Below are 11463 nucleotides of genomic sequence, written 5' to 3' on the forward strand. Positions count from 1 at the left end.
AATGTGTTGTATCACTCCTTAGAGGTTCGTCCTACCATTGGTGGAAGACACTTGAATCAGTTGTACCGAAAGAGAGAGTCACTTGGGACTTCTTTCAGGAGGAATTCTGTAAAAAGTACATCAGTCAGAGGTTTGTTGACCAGAAAAGAAAAGAGTTTCTAGAGTTGAAACAGGGCAATATGACAGTGACTGAATATGAGCATGAGTTTGTTAGACTCAGCAATTATGTTGGAGAGTGTGTGTCTACAGAGGCTATTATGTGCAAAAGATTTCAGGATGGACTTAATGATGATATCCGATTGTCTGTTGGTGTCCCAGAAATAAAAGAGTTTGTTATCCTAGTTGAGAGAGCCTGTAAGGCAGAGGAGCTGTTAAAAAGAAAGATCAAAGTTGAAATTGAGACACAAGACACGAAGAAAAGACTAATGAGCAAGTCATTTCAATCTACATCCAAGAGGCCTAGAGAGTTCTCCTCTAGATCTAATTTTTCAGCTGGATATTCTAGCTAGAACAGAGGCAGAAGATTCATGAGTCCGAAAGCTCAGACCACTTCGATTACAAGTGTTGGCAGCGTTCAGCCTGATAGACCAGAGTGTCCTTGATGTGGTCGACGTCACCCAGGTTAATGTTGAGCAACTGAGACAGGTTGTTTCCGATGTGGTGCACCAGACCATTTTATTCGAGAGTGTCCCGAGATGATTAAAAGGGAAGCAATACCGAATGTAAGATCAGGAAATGCTCCTGTCAGAGGCAGACCACTGAGAAATCTGGGAGCTGGGGCAAATAATAGAGATGCATCTAGAGATTTAGCAGTGAGGCCAGATGTTAGAGTACCTGCGAGGACTTATGCTATCCGTGCTCGCGAAGAGGCATCCTCCCCCGATGTGATTACGGGTACATTTTCTCTCCATGATACTAGAGTTATTGCTTTGATTGATCTGGGTTCAACCCATTCATATGTTTGCATGAAATTGATGCCTAGTATAAGTATGCCTATAGAATCTATAGAATTTGTGATTAAAGTATCGAATCCATTAGGCAAGCATGTATTAGTAGATAAAGTATGTAGAAATTGCCCTTTGATGATTAGAGGCTACTGTTTTCCGGCCGATCTCATGCTATTTCCATTTGATGAGTTTGATGTGATTCTTGGTATGGATTGGTTGACTATACATGATGTGATAGTGAATTGTGGAAAGAAATTCATTGAGTTGAAGTGTGAAAATGGTGAAATTCTTCGGGTTAATTCAGAAGAGTCAGATAGTTCATTTCCCATAATTTCTGTTATGGCTACTGTTATTTCCCATAATTGCAGGAATTAACAGATAAAGGCTTTGTAAGACCCAGTAGTTCACCATGGGGTGCACCAGTGCTATTTGCGAAAAAGAAAGACGGATCGATGAGATTGTGCATAGATTATCGGCAACTTAACAAGGCAACAGTAAAGAACAAGTATCCATTGCCTAGAATTGATGATCTGTTCGATCAATTGAAGGGAGCTACTGTGTTCTCCAAGATAGATTTGAGATTCGGATACTATCAGTTGCGAGTTAAAGAGTCAGATGTCCTGAAGACTGCTTTCCGGACTAGGTATGGTCATTATGAGTTCCTTGTGATGCCATTTGGCTTGACTAATGCTCCTGCCATTTTCATGGACTTAATGAACCGAATTTTCAGACCGTACTTAGATAAGTTTGTAGTTGTGTTCATTGATGATATCTTGATTTATTCTCAGGATGAGACTGAGCATGCAGAGCATTTGAGAACAGTTTTACAGATTCTGAGAGATAATCAGTTGTATGCCAAGTTCAGCAAAACTGAATTCTGGTTACGAGAAGTTGGTTTTCTTGGACATATTGTCTCAGGTAAAGGTATTAAGGTTGATCCGAGCAAGATTTCAGCCATTGTTGATTGGAAGCCTCCTAGAAATGTATCAGAAGTTAGAAGTTTTCTTGGTCTTGCCGGATATTATAGACGATTTGTAGAGGGATTTTCCATGATAGCTATGCCGCTGACAAGATTGCTACAAAAGGATGTCAAGTTTGAATGGACTGAGAAGTGTCAACAGAGTTTTGACAAGTTATAAGCATTGTTAACTAAAGCACCTGTTTTAGTACAACCAGAACTAGGTAAGGAGTTTGTGATTTACAGTGATGCGTCCATGAATGGACTTGGCTGTGTACTTATGCGGGAAGGGAAGGTAATTGCTTATGCCTCTAGACAGCTAAAGCCACATGAGAAGAACTATCCGACACATGATTTAGAGCTAGCTGCCATTGTTTTTGTGCTGAAGATTTGGAGACATCATTTGTACGGTGAGAAGTGCCACATATTCACTGATCACAAAAGTTTGAAATATTTGATGACTCAAAAAGATTTGAATTTGAGGCAAAGAAGATGGTTAGAGTTGATTAAAGATTATGAGCTAGTGATCGATTATCACCCAGGTAAGGCAAAAATGCTTTGAGTAGGAAATATTTATTTGCATTAAGAGCTTTGAACACTAGTCTAGCCTTATCAAATGATGGTTTTATCTTAGCTGAGTTGAGAGCTAAACCGATGTTTCTTGAAGAAATTTGTGAAGCTCAGAAAAATGACAGTGAGTTGTTAGCCAAAAGAGATCAGTGTGGGTCAGATATAGAGTCAGATTTTCAGATCAGTTCTAACGGTTGTTTGATGTTCCAAGATAGGGTATGCGTACCGAAGAATGATGAGCTTATTCGAAAGATCTTACAGGAAGCACATAGTAGTTCTTTGTCTATTCATCCAGGTAGTACAAAGATGTATAATGATTTGAAGAAAATGTACTGGTGGGTAGGAATGAAAAGGGACATTTCAGAGTTTGTTTCTAGATGCTTAATCTGTCAGCAAGTAAAGGCCGAACATCAGGTACCTTCAGGTTTATTACAGCCTGTGCTAGTCCCTGAGTGGAAATGGGATCGAGTTACTATGGATTTTGTGACAGGATTTTCGTTGACACCAAGAAAGAAAGATACAATATGGGTTGTGATTGATAAGTTAACGAAGTCGGCTCATTTTATCCCAGTTCGTATGGATTATTCACTTGACAAGTTGGCCGAATTATATATTTCAAAGATAGTCAGACTACACGGGGTACCATTATTGATCATTTCAGACAGAGATCCAAGATTTACTTCACGGTTTTGGAAGAAATTACAGGAGGCTTTGGGCACAAAGTTGAGTTTTAGTACAACTTTCCATCCTCAAACCGACAGTCAGTCAGAGAGAGTTATTCAGGTACTTGAAGATATGCTTAGATGATGTGTACTAGAATTTCAAGGCAGTTGGGAAAAATATTTACCATTAGTACAGTTTGCCTACAATAATAGTTATCAGTCGAGTTTGAAGATGGCACCTTATGAATCTTTGTATGGACGTAAATGTCGCACACCTTTGTATTGGACAAAGCTTAAGGAAAATCAGATTTACGGAGTTGATCTAGTTAAGGAAACAGAAGAGAAAGTAAAAATCATCAGATATTGCTTGAAAGCAGCTTCAGACAGACAAAAGTCGTATGCAGATTTGAAGAGAAAAGAGATTGAGTATCAAGTTGGTGACAAAGTGTTTTTGAAAGTATCCTCGTGGAAGAAAGTTCTCAGATTTGGCAAGAAAGGCAAACTAAGTCCACGTTTTATTGGACCGTTTGAAATGATTGAGAGAGTCGGACCATTAGCATATCGGTTAGCTTTGCCGATTAATTTAGAGAAGATTCATAATGTATTTCATGTGTCTATGCTACGTCGTTATCAATCAAATCCGTCACATGTGATTTCTCAGACAGAGGTTGAGATTCAGCCAGACATGACTTACGGTGAAGAACCGGTAAAGATTCTAGCTCGAGAGGTAAAGCAATTAAGGAACAAAAGTATTGCACTTGTGAAAGTACTATGGAATAGACATGGGGTAGACAAGGCTACAAGGGAGCCCGAAGAGGCTATGCAAAAACAGTACCCAAATCTCTTCACAAGTAAGATTTTCGGGGACAAAAATCCCTAAAGGGGGGAGAAATGTAACATCCCGAAATAGGGCCTAAACGGAACAGTGGTTGCGAAACCACAAATTTGAGGTATAAAAATTTATTTTATTATTATTTTGAGGTTCATGATATGATTGCATGATTGTGTGAAAATTTCGTGATGAAATTCTATGCATAAAGTGCTTAAGTTGAGATTAGGGACTAAATCGAATAATTTGCAAAACTTGCATTCTAGAAGTTTTTAGTATGAAATTGCTTTGGAATATTAATGAGGACGTCTTAAATAGCAATTTGACCAATTTCTAAGTCTATGGACAAAATTGGACATGGATGGAATTTTTGGGAAAGTTTAGTAGTAAGGGCTTTTTGGTCATTTAGTTATTAAAATGAATTAAAAACAAGATTAAAAGCCAATTTTTGTCCATCTTCTTCATTAGGCTGAAATTTCATGGGTTATCCATAGCTAGGGTTTTTTTCAAGCTTTCAAGCTCCATAGTAAGTGATTCCAAGCCCCGTTTTTAATGATCTTTACGTTTTTGGAGTCCCGATAACTTGATTAAGCTTATTCTAGCAATAATTCAACCTAGGGTTCATATTTGGAAAACTACCCATAGGTGAAATTTGTGTATTTTGGTATTTTATGATAGAGTATGAGGTTTTAAATTATGTTAGAGAACTTGTGCTACTCGGTTTTAAGTGAAAACGAGTAAAATGGCTTAATCGGTAAAAATACCTAATAGTCATAAGTACATGTTAGAGTGTGAATTTGATGTTGTCATAGAAGGGAAAAATGATCAGAATGTCATAAAACATAAGAAAATAGGATGAAGTTTAAATTACGAGCCTTGGGGCAAAAGTGCAAATATGTGAAAGTTTAGGGGCAAAAATGTAATTTTGCCAAAGTTTGGGTCAAGGACTATTTTAATAAATGTGAGTATTAAATAAGCTAATTTTTTTTATTATAGATCAAGAAGAACAAAATCCGGAGTTAGACCGGGGAAAGAAAAAGATAGTGGATTAAATCGATATAGTTGATCGTATTTTGTTTCGAGGTAAGTTTGCGGTAAATAAATGCAATATTCTATTATTTTATGTTAATTTTGTTAATTTACAGCATGTGTATATTTATTTTATGAAATTATTCAAAGAAGACTTAAGCATGAATTGACGGAGAAGAAATTTCAGAAATTCTCGGTTGAACCTTAGGAATGTGTAGGATATAAATGTCATGACATTAGGGTTTAAGGATACCGTGTAAGACCATGCCAAGGCATGGAAATTGGTAAGGTTTCTAAGGCAAGGAAATCATGTAAGACCATGTCAAGACATGGCATTGATAAGTTACTATAAGGCAAAGGTTCCATGTAAGACCATGCCAACGTATGGCAATGGTGAGTTCATAAGGCAAGGCTACCATGTAAGACCATGTCAAGACATGGCAATGGTAAGTTTCAAAAGAATACCACGTAAGACCATGACAAGTCATGGCAATGGTAAGGTACCCGTGTATCCTTAGTATTCCAAGTGGTTCAACGAGAAAATTTAAAGAGAATATCAAGGTAAGGTAAGGTAAGATGAGTTATACTAAAAAGGTAAGACAAGTTCATGCTAGAAGAGTAAAGGTAAGTACATAATGTTCATGTATGCTTGATAAGGAAAAAGGTAAGTAAAATGTATTAATAAATTTGATTAAGTAAGTAAGTATTTAAGTAAGTGAAGAAGTTTTAAATATGTCTATGACAATTAATGAAGTTGCATTAAGTAGTATCATGCCAAGTAGTAAGATAATTCTTAAGAATGTTGTTATTTATTTGCATGTAAACTTACTAAGCTTAATGCTTACCCCCTTTATTTTCCTTCTTTTTATAGTTTTGTCAAGCTAACTCGGGGATCGTAAAGTACGTCAGAGGTCCGGGCACACTATCACGAGGATTATTTTAGTATAGCTAGACGTTTCATTTTGAGTATGCATGTATAGCATCATAGCCGTTTTGTGTGTATGATCTTATGATATGGCTGATGATTGGTATGTAAATGTTTGATAATGATTAGCTGTTGGAATGGCTAATCAAAGACATGTTTGGTGTTATGTATGCCTAAATGCTAGTTATTCCATGGAAATTATGAAAAAGGTGAAATTAGCACAATCAGACAGTAGCCGTGACGTGAATTTGAAAAATCACTAAAAATAGTATAAATGGAATTAAATGATGAATAAGTTATGAAATAAAATATTATTATGTATATTTTCAAATGGAAGAAACAAAATAGGTAAATGAGATATATTTTATGAGATATTTAAATTTTTGTGAAACAGGGCCAGAGCGATTTCTGGATCCTCTGTTCTGACTTTGGAAATTCACCAAAAATTGTACAAAGATAATTATAAGTCATTATTTACATGTACAGATTCCTTATTGAGTCTAGTTTTATTATAAATAAACTTAATAGTAATTGGAACTCTATATAGGGAGATATTTGATTCGTAATACACAGAGGTCAGAGCAGTCAAACCCTGAAACAGGGGAGACTTTAACTAATAAACTGTACCAGTTGGCCCAACCAAAAATTCTAGAAACAAATTATTTGATAGATATATGATTTTAGTTTCAGGTAAAATTTACAGAATTGGATTTTGAGTTTCGTAACTTGAAATATGAATTTTTAAGCGACTATGACGCAGATTGCCAGCTTCTCTAGAAGTTTTAAAAATAAATTGTTTGAGCTATTTAAGTAATGAATTAAGTCCGTTAACACCTCGTGTTCGACTCCGGTGACGGTCTCGGGTACAGGGTGTTACAATAATGGTTTCATACTCATTCTCATCTTTGTCATACCCAATGAACCACTCGGCATAATAATGTTGGATACTCAGGAAATCTTGCACACAAGGTGCCACATATGTACCCATTGCTACCTTTATCTCATAACGCATATATGCTCGCTCTTGAGCCATTAACATGCCTGCTTACACAAGCTGTCAGTCAAGACATAGCTACTCGGTGCTACTCACACAAGCTGTCAAGTAACCATAACATATGTCGGTATACTCAGCCACCGGTCTGACGTACAGGACCAGCACCTGGATCACATAACATAAAACCCTAGTGACATGTCACTTGTATCCTAATATATTCCTAAGGTCCAATTGGGTTTTCTCGCTTGTCAAAACATCGTCGGATGGGTCTATAGAGTTGTTTATACAATTCATACAATATTAAAGAATTAAAAATACAATTATAGTAATGCTTTTTCAACATACGAACTTACCTTGGTTACAAAAACGGCCAAAAGGATCTATTCGTCAATTATTTTGTCTCCCCCGATCTAGACCCGAACTTCATTTCTTCTTGATCTCTAATACCACATTTAACTTATTTAATCATCACATTAGTCAATTCAGCCCAAAAACACATTATGGTAAAATTTTACATTTTTGCCCCTAACTTTTCAACATTTTATAATTTAGTCGTTGGGCTTGTAAAATGAATTTCATTAAATTTCTTCACAACCCAAGCCTAGCGGAATATTATCCATACTCATAACAACCCACATCTTTCATTTATTCACACTTTTCTACACATTTTATAAACTTTTACAAATAGGTCTCTATTTGACGTTTTTACCTAAAATCACTTTCCAAAAGTCGTTGAACAAACAAAAAACATGCATTTTCTACCATAAAACATCAAAATACAAGCATATTCAACATGGGTCAAATTTTAGACTTTAATCCTTCTTCAAATTAGTCCTTGGAAAGGCTAGATTAGGTTAAGACAACTTCAAAAAACATAGAAATCATTAAAAACGAGGCAAGAACGAACTTACAATCAAGCTTGAAAGCTTGGCCAAACCCTAGCTGTGGTTCCTCTTCAAATTTTCAGCTAAGGGATGAAATTGAAGAAGATGGAGATGTTTTATTTTGTTAATTTTTCCTTTATTTGACAAATTACTAAAACGCCCTTAATGCATAACATTAAAATTTTACCTAGCCATGTCCATTTTTTTCCATACAAAATATAAAGGTCTAATTACCATTTAAGGACCTCCAATTTAAAATTTCATAGCAATTAGACACATTTAACATATAGAACTCAAATTTTGCACCTATTGCAATTTAGTCCTTCTAGCTAAATGAGCACTCAACCGATAAAATTTCTTAACGAAATTTTTACACAATCATTCTATCATGCTCTAGACCTTAAAGAAGTAATAAAATAAATATTTCTACTTTGGATTTGTGGTTAAGAAATCACTATTCTGATTTAACCCAAAAACGGGCTATTACAATTCTCCCTCCTTTAGGGATTTTTGTCCCCGAAAATCTTACCAGAAAATAGGTTAGGGTTCTATTTTCTTATAGCTTCCTCGGGTTCCCACGTAGCCTCTTCGACCCCATGTTGTTGCCACAAAACTTTCACTAGAGCTATGCTTTTGTTTTTCAACTGTTTTACCTCTCGAGCTAACACTTTGATCGATTCTTCACCATATGTCATATCGGGTCGAATGTTAATCTCTGTTGGAGAAATCACATGCGAAGGATCTGATCAATATCGTCGCAACATTGACACATGAAACACATTGTGAATTTTTTCCAACTCCGATGGAAAAGCTAGTCGATATGCCATTGGCCCTATTCTTTCAATAATCTTATACGGCCAAATGAAACATGGACTCAACTTGCCTTTGCGACCAAATCTAAGAATTTTCTTTCACGGTGATACTTTCATAAACACATTATCACCAACCTAAAATTCGATATCCTTCCGTTTCAAATCCGCGTATGATTTCTATCGATCCGAAGCTGCTTCCAAGCAATCACGAATTATTTTCACTTTCTCTTCGGTTTCTCTAACCAAATCAAACCCATGAATCTGTTTCTCACTGAGTTTGGTCCAGTATAGCGGAATTCGAAACTTGTGACTATACAATGCTTTATATGATGCTATCTTTATACTCGATTGAAAACTATTGTTGTAAGCAAATTCGACCAGCAGTAGATATTTCTCCCAACTAACTTCGAACTCTAAAACACAACAACGAAGCATATCTTCAAGAATTTGAATCACTCTCTCAGATTGATCATCGGTCTGCGGATGGAATGCAGTACTAAAATTCAACTTCGTACCCAACGCTTCTTGCAATTTCTTCCAAAATTGCAACATAAACCTTGGATATCTATCCGAAATAATAGAAGTAGGTACTCCGTGAAATCTAACAATTTCAGCAATATACAATTCAGCTAGTTTATCAAGTGCATGATCGGTACGTACCGGAATGAAATGAGCCGATTTTGTCAATCTATCCACAATGACCCAAACAGTATCTTTCTTCTTCAGAGTCAGAGGTAACCACGAAACGAAATCCATTGTAACTCTATCCCGTTTCCACTCGGGTATAGTCACAGGCTGAAGTAAACCCGAAGGTACTTGATGTTTGGCTTTCACTTGTTGACAAATCAAACATCTTGTTACAAACTCTGAAATGTCTCGTTTCATGCCTGACCACTAATATACTTTCTTTAAACCATTATACATCTTCGTGCTCCAGGATGAACAGATAAACAGCCATTATGTGGCTCATGAAGCATTTTCTGAATTAGTTCAGTATCTTTCGGTACATAAATCCTACCTCAGTACCTCAAACAATTATCGGATCCAATCTGATAGTCTGAATCACTATTCAATTCGCATTGAACACTTTTTGCTTGCAACTCTTTATCACCTTTCTGAGCTTTACAAATTTGCTGAAGAAATACTAGTCTAGCTTTCTACTCGACAAAATCTATCCATCATCAGATAAGGTTAACCGTGTATTCATCACTCTCAGAGCAAACAAAGTCTTTCTACTTAAAGCATCTACGACTACGTTCACTTTCCCCGGGTGATAGTTGATCACTAATTCATAATCTTTCAATAGCTCGTGCCATCTTTGTTGTCGCAAATTCAATTCTTTCTAAGTCATCAAATACTTTAAACTCTTATGATCAGTAAAGATGTGATCAGTAAGGATTTTCCAAGTTGTGCGTCGGATAGTTCTTTTCGTGCAGTTTCAACTACTCGAAGCATAAGCTATCACTTTATCCTCTTGCATCAACACACAACCAAGACCGTTCAATGACGCATCACTAAAAATTACTAACTATTTCCCTGACTAAGGTTGTACTAATACCGGTACCTCAGTCAACAACGCTTTCAACTGTTCAAAACTCTTTTGACATTTCTCAGACCACTCGAATTTCACATCCTTTTGTAACAATTTGGTCATAGGTATAGCAATCATCAAAAATCCTTTAACAAAATGTCAATAATAGCCAGCCAATCCCAAAAAGCTTCTAACCTTGGATACATTCCTTGGTGGTTTCCAGTCAACAACTGCCAAAATCTTACTCGGATCAACCTGTATACCTTCCGCTAAAATAATGTGTCCCAAAAATCTGACTTCTTAGAGCCAAAACTCACTTTTACTAAATTTAGCAAATAATTTATTGTCTCTCAAAGTTTGCAATACGATTCTTAAGTGTTCGGCATGCTCAGACTCATCTCAAGAATAAATCAAGATGTCATCAATAAAAACAACCACAAATTTATCTAAATACGATCGAAAAATTCGATTCATCAAGTCCATAAAAACTGCTTGAGCATTTGTTAATCCAAAAGTCATAACAAGAAAATCATAATGCCCATACCTCGTTCTAAACACGGTTTTCGACACATCCAAATCTTTAACTCTCAACTGTTGCCCCTTTCAACTGATCGAACGATCATCAATTCTCGATAAAGGATACTTGTTCTTTATCGTAACCTTGTTAAGCTGATGATAATCAATACAAAGTCTCATGGATCCATCTTTCTTGTTGACGAAAAACACTGGTGCACCCCAGGGCGAAAAACTCGGTCTCGCAAAACCCTTATCTGTCAACTCTTGCATCTGAGACTTCAATTCTTGCAATTTAGTTAGAGTCATTCTATACAAAGCTATCGATATCGGTGAAGTTCTCGGTACTAAATCAATAGTGAACTCAACCTCTCTGATCGGTGGTAATCCAAGTAGTTCTTCTGGAAACACATCCGTATATTCACAAACTACCATCACAGATTCAATCTTCAATTTAGACACTTTCGTATTTAGTATGTACGGAAGATAAGCTCTACAACCTTTTCTTACATATCTCTGAACTGACATCGATGAAATCACAATTGGCAACTCACTCGACTCATCCGGTTCAATCTAAAGAATTTCATTGTTTTGACATTTCAATTCAATAATCTTTCGTCTACAATTCACTATGACATCATGTAGAGTCAAACAATCCATTCCAAGGATTACATCGAACTCATCAAACGATAAGAGCATTAAGTCAGCCAGAAAATAGTAACCCCGAATCATTAAAGGATAACTCTTGCAAACTTTATCAATTAGAACATATTTGCCTAAAGGGTTCGACACTTTAATCACATACTCAG

Source organism: Gossypium hirsutum, chromosome A13 (assembly GCF_007990345.1).
Source record: "Gossypium hirsutum isolate 1008001.06 chromosome A13, Gossypium_hirsutum_v2.1, whole genome shotgun sequence".
Lineage (NCBI taxonomy): Eukaryota > Viridiplantae > Streptophyta > Magnoliopsida > Malvales > Malvaceae > Gossypium > Gossypium hirsutum.